Below are 6,684 nucleotides of genomic sequence, written 5' to 3' on the forward strand. Positions count from 1 at the left end.
ATCCAGTGGGAAAAAGACAGCATTTACATCAAATGGTGCTGGCACAACTGGCGGTTAACATGTAGAAGAATGCGAATTGATCCATTCCTATCTCCTTGTACTAAGGTCAAGTCTAAGTGTATTAAGAAGTGTATTACCTTTATGAGAAAGTGTCATAGTGAAACATTTTATTGTGTACAATTAACATGTTCTTATAAAGAAGACAAACATATCTTTGATTATTATGTTTTGCAAAAAGCAGGGGGGATTTTAGAATGTAAGTAAATTATATTTAGAAAAAACTACTTTTATTGTTATTTTGTATACTGGACATAATTTAAATGAATGAAAAGAGGCTGTAAATAATGAACTTTCAGGAAAATTCTGAAACTAATAAGTGCTTTATGGGGGGAAAATCATAAATGTTTGCATATATTATAGTCATTTTTGATATAACAATACTAAATGAATAAAAACCACGATAAATTGTCATGTGAAATTAAACCGCATAATAGTGACTTTTTATTGCTAAAAACAAAGAATTCTTTATAAAATTATAATTGAACAATCATAATATAACATCTTAAAATACAAAAAAGAAAATGCATAACATTACTTATTATTATTGACCTCCTGTCATTATTTAACATAATCAAAAATAAAGTTTCTTAACAAAAGCAGCTCCTATAATAATTTAAATGAATGTCAAATTAAAAACCATTGAAATTTGTACAAAGTCTATTGAAAATAATAGCATGCATGTCCTCAGATTTGGAAATGATGGCACTTTGGATGTATTTGAACAACTTTCACTAAAAACCAAGCCAGAAAAAAAAAAAACATTTTTGCCCTTATTTCAGTATTTTTATTTTGATCATTTGTACCTGTTTTTCTGGTGCTGATGATCAAAGTCTGGCCCTTATGCTTACAGAGTGGTATATGACTAAAATAACAAAAACGAAATTTAATTGTTGTTTTTCTAGTGCCACCGACAAACACTCACAACGCTTAGTATTTATTTTTTTAGAAACAGACTAACTTTGGAATCAAAGCGATATACTCAGAATAGGATAAGATTTATTCAAGGCTTATGTTAAAATATTCAGTGCATTTGGCTGCATGGGTCAATCTCTTGATCCAAAGAAATGCTTCAAGATATTTCATCAACAAAATATTTCATTATATCTTCCTTCTCCCCACATGTCTGGTGACCATGAACATGTCAGAGGGATCCACGGTGACATATTTTGTCTTCTTGGTATTTCCTGGTCCCTGGAAGATTCAAAACACACTTTTCTCACTGATTCTGCTGCTCTACATGATAACTTTGACTGGGAATATGGCCATCATTTGTGCAGTGAGGTGGTACCAACAACTCCACACCCCTATGTATATGTTCCTGGCCAACTTCTCCTTCCTAGAAATCTGGTACGTGACCTGCACAGTTCCCAACATGCTGGTCAACTCTCTTTCCAAAACTAAGACTATATCCTTCACTGGATGCTTTACTCAGTTCTATTTCTTCTTCTCCCTGGGCACAACTGAATGCTTCCTCCTCTGTGCCATGGCTTATGATCGGTACCTAGCCATCTGCTACCCACTGCACTATCCTTCCATCATGACTAGGCAATTCTGCAGTATTCTGATGTCCCTCTGTTGAATCATTGGTTTCTCTGCACATTTGATTCCCACTTTCTTTATTTCTCAATTGTCTTTCTGTGGTCCCAATATCATTGATCATTTTCTCTGTGATGTGGACCCACTAATAGCACTGTCCTGTACCCCTACACCCATCATAAGGCATGTATTCTATTCTATAAGTACTCTTATCATTATTCTCACTGGTTTGTACATCCTTGGATATTATGCCCTGGTGCTCAGAGCTGTTCTTCAGGTTCCTTCTTCAGATGGACGTCAAAAGGACTTCTCAACCTGTGGATCCCACCTGCTGGTAGTGTCTCTGTTCTATGGAACCATAATGGTGATGTATGTCAGCCCCACATCTGGCATCTCAGTTGACATGAATAAAATTATCACACTGAGATATTCTGTGGTGACACCAGCTTTAAATCCTTTCATCTATAGTCTGCGTAACAAGGATATGAAATATGCTCTCCATCATGTCTTCTTTGGGAATAGGATTATGCAAAACTAGTAAATAGGGGTTTTATACACAACTATGGGACACTCAATGCTTCCAAGGGCACCTTCATGGATATGACATATACTCACACAGACAACCACATATATACATAAATAAAAATAAAAATGAATCTTGTTTTTCTTTTGTTTTATTCTAGGTGGGGCATAATAGTGTGTGCCTTTAATCTCAGTTGTTGAGAGCAGAAGGAGATAGATGTATGTGAGGAATAGATAGTGAAACCCTGTCTCATAAGGCCAAAAAAAATGTTAATGATATAAAAATAATTCAGCAGGGGCAGAATGAAGCCATCCTGAGTCTAAAAGTTAATCTATATATGCTACAAAGGGAAGAGTCAGAGAGGTGACTCAAACACTTTGGAAGATTGTGACTGAATCCTAGATGTTAGATATTGAATTATTTACACTTTCACAGTTTTATTTTGCTTTGTTCATATTGTGACGGTGTCAGGGTTCTTACTTCTTGAAGGAAGAAAGTATTAACATATATTTTTTTTATTTTTCAGAAGCCCATAGTTGAGAAACTAATTTTAAAAATATTTTAGGTTTTAAATGAGACTTCAGATTTTGAAAGAGACTGAATTTTAAGGTGTTTCAATTTGCAAAGACTATGGAACCTTAAAAGTTTGTAAAGTGTTTTATATTGTGATGTTCATGTTAATTGTGATCTTGGGGATAAACAAGAAAGGAAAGGTTGTGACTTAACAATGATATGTTTCTGTATCAGGTTGATATACAATTGAACTAGCTAGTTGTATATCAACTTGTCACAATCTAGAATCACCTAAAAGGAGGAAAACTCAATTAGAAAAAAAATTAGATCCAGCTGTAGGTAGCCAGGCGTGATGGCGCACGCCTTTAATCCCAGCACTTGGGAGGCAGAAGCAGGCAGATTTCTGAGTTTGAGGCCAGCCTGGTCTACAAAGTGAATTCCAGGACAGCCAGGGTTACACAGAAAAACCCTGTCTCGAAAAAAAAAAAATCCAGCTGTAGGATATTTTCATAATTAGTGATTGATGGGGAGTGGCACATCCCACTGTGGGTGGTGTCATCCCTGGACTGGTGGTCCTGGGTTTTATACAAAAGCAAAGTGAACAATCAATGGTGAGCAAGCCAGTAAACAGCACTCCTCCATGACCTCTGCATCAGCTCCTGCCTCCAGGATCCTGGCCTGTTCCTGCCTTGACTTCTTTCACCGATAGACTATAGTGTAGAAGTGTAAGTCAAGTAAACCCTTTCTTTTCCAAATTGCTTTTGATCATGGTGTTTCAGCAGCCTTAACTAACAAATATCAATTTTAGACTCATTTTTAAAAGACTGTGAAATATATATATATGTGCATATATATATTCACATATATATTATATATATATTATATATGTGTTTGTGTATATATATGTGTGTGTGTGTATTCACACATGTGTGTGTGTTAATATGTGTGTATGAGAGTGTGTATGAGGATGTGTAAGAGAGTGTTGTGTATGTGTTATGTGCTAATATGTGTGTGTGAGAGTGTGAGTGTGTATGAGTGTGAGAGAGTGTTGTATGTGTGTGTGTTAATATGTGTGTGTATGAGAGTGTGAGTGTGTATGAGTGTGAGAGAGTGGTGTATATGTGTGTGTGTTTATGTGTGTGTTTGTGGGGGGTGTGATGTGTCTCTATGTGTGTGTGTGTGTGTGTGTGTGCACACGCGCGCGCATGCGTGCCCCTATATGTATGAGTGTTTTTGAGTGTGCAAGTCATTGCATGTTAAGAAATAAATTCACCATGGAGACATTGTTAAAACAGCACCTGATTATATCACTGTTCAGTCTAGGAAACATCTTTCTGCCTTCTTTCCCACCCTGGGTAACCAGGGGCAGCATAATAAAGTAGGGGGACAGGAGTACAAGTCAGAGAGAAAGTAGGTCTTAACCAGATACGGTCATCAGGACAAGTTGTAATTTGGATCTAAAAATGAAAATTCTGGCTCTAGACTTTACTGCACTTTCTAATTTTTAGATAAGGAAACTTTGTATTAATGGTAAATAAAGTTATAAAAAGCTTTCATAATGTCCAAGATACCAAAAATAAGTAGGTCACTGTTAGGATTTGGGAATCTCTGTCATGCTAAGTTTAGACATCTTAAATGCCATATTCATCAGATCTCTGACTTGTTTGAGGGCTAGTACCTATGTAGTATATCTGAGTTAAACAACCTTTGTCTGTTTCTAGGTTTTTGCTCCAAACTGTGCCTTACAAACATAAAACAAGAGACTAAATAAAGCTTAATCTTATAACTAACTGCATCAGTACTTAACATGACTATAAATATATTTCTGAACACAGTAAAAAATTTGATTACCTTCAAGGTTATTGACTATTAATTCCTGTTATGTTTAGGCCTTTAAAATTATAATTTTGAATTGAAGCTCTTCTAGCATCAAAATAAAACTTTTTAACCCGTAAACATATTCCATAAAGAGACTAGGAATTTTTTTTTCTACCTTGGCTGAGGGAGGCCTTATATGTTCAGCTCATTAGGCTGAAAGGAGGTGGGGCTGCTGGAGCCTTGCCAGAACTCAGGCAAATTGAGAGGAAGAAGGTATGGATTTCAAAAGTCAGTAATTCTTAACCTTTTTAATATTGTTGAACCTCTAAAACATTTTTAAATTATCATATTTCTTAGTTTTTATTCCTGGTATCATTAGCATAAAATACAGAACAATATATCTGGCAAAATGAAAAGAAAAAGACAAAGCTGCTGTGGATGGCCCTGGGGTTGCCTGGATTTTGATGTTAATTCCACTTTCCCAGGAGGGGTTGTCTGGACTGAGGAATGTGTCACATACTCAGGTGATTTCTGAACCTTCCCAGGAATGAATAAATGGATCAATCACTGGGCAAGTAGGACTTCTGGGTTAGACAGAGGAAGAGAAGAAGCAGGAGACGGTAAGGGCCTTTTGAACTGGGATAGCATGAGGACAAGATGTAGCTACTAGTGTCTCCCACTTTCAATGGCAAATCCATGAGGATTCGCCTCCAGAGGATTTAGATTTAATACGTCTTACAAGATTAGAATTTTAGTTTTTGAGCCCAGCAACTAAGTTACCATTGTTTCTGGGCTAAGATTGTGTTATGTTTTCCTTAATGCAGCAGCTCATACGGGTTAAAGAGAGAAAGATGCGGTGGCAAAGCATGGGTTTGCCTGAGGTACAGCACAAAGGCCATGGGGTATTTGAAGGATGGAGCTGGCATAGGAGCGACCTGTCACTGGGAACTTAGCAGGCTGGGTGGAGAGATTCTGAAACTCTGAGTCAGCATCTCAGCCGGGGCTGAGAGTAGCAGCCGGTAGGACGGAAACTTGCCGTCCTTTTTAATATTTCCCTAAAAACAAAGCTACAACAGATAAAAAAAAAAAAAAAAAAACATCAGGAATGTAAATCTAATTGACATCACATTGCACCAATCAATAGCTATATATTTTAATGAAAAACTTTCTATTATCATATTCATTATTTCCAAATCAGATTCTTAGCTATCATAATAGGAATTGCTTGAGTTTTTTATTTTCTTTTTTCTTTTTTTTATTAGATATTTTCTTTATATACATTTCAAATGCTATCCCGAAAGTTCCCTATACCCTTCCCCCCCCCCCGCCCTGCTCCCCTACCCACCCACTCCCGCTGCTTGGCCCTGGCATTCCCCTGTACTGGGACATATAAAGTTTGCAATACCAAGGGGCCTCTCTTCCCAGTGATGGTCAACTAGGCCATCTTATGCTACATATGCAGCTAATTGTCTCCCCTTCATGGATCCATGATTTGACTAGCGTTGTCCATTATAATTTCTAAAGTCATTATAATTTCCATCATCATTTACTAAAGTTTCCTCTTTCATTGTAATAATCATATATTAATGAGGACAATTTAATAAAATATTTAATGAATTTTAAAATGTCCCATAGCTTTATATATTTAAATAATTTCTTTTTTTCAAATTTTTATTAGATATTTTCTTCATTTAAATTTCAAATGCTATCCTGAAAGACGGATATACCCTCATCCCACCCTGCTCTGCAGGTACTAGTTAGTTCATATTGTTGTTCTGCCTATAGGATGGCAGAACCCTTCAGCTCCTTGAGTACTTTCTCTAGCTCCTCCACTAGGGGCCCTGTGTTCCATCCAATAAATGACTATGAGCATCCACTTCTGTATTTGCCAAGCACTGGCATAGCCTAACAAGAGAGACCTATATCAGGGTCCTATCAGCAAAATCTTTCTGGCATATGCAATAGTGTCTGGGTTTGGTGGTTGTATATAGAATGGATTCCTGGGTGGGGCAGTCTCTGGATGGTCTTTCCTTCTGTCTTAGCTCCGAACTTTGTCTCTGTAACTCCTTCAATGGGTATTTTCTTCCCCATTCTAAGGAGGAACGAAGTATCCACTCGTTAGTCTTCCTGCTTCTTGGGTTTCATGTGTTTTGCAAATTGTATCTTGGGAAGGCTAAGTTTCTGGGCTAATAACTACTTATCAGTAAGTGCATATCATGTGAGTGCTTTTGTGA

At 36.8% G+C, this 6,684-nt stretch overlaps 1 pseudogene; it reads left to right on the plus strand.

Annotated features, from left to right (window-relative positions):
• The first annotated feature begins 1,189 nt into the window (after positions 1-1,189).
• On the plus strand, positions 1,190-2,134 carry LOC110309551 (annotated as a pseudogene).
• The last annotated feature ends 4,550 nt before the right edge of the window (positions 2,135-6,684 follow it).

Source organism: Mus caroli, chromosome 14 (assembly GCF_900094665.2).
Source record: "Mus caroli chromosome 14, CAROLI_EIJ_v1.1, whole genome shotgun sequence".
Lineage (NCBI taxonomy): Eukaryota > Metazoa > Chordata > Mammalia > Rodentia > Muridae > Mus > Mus caroli.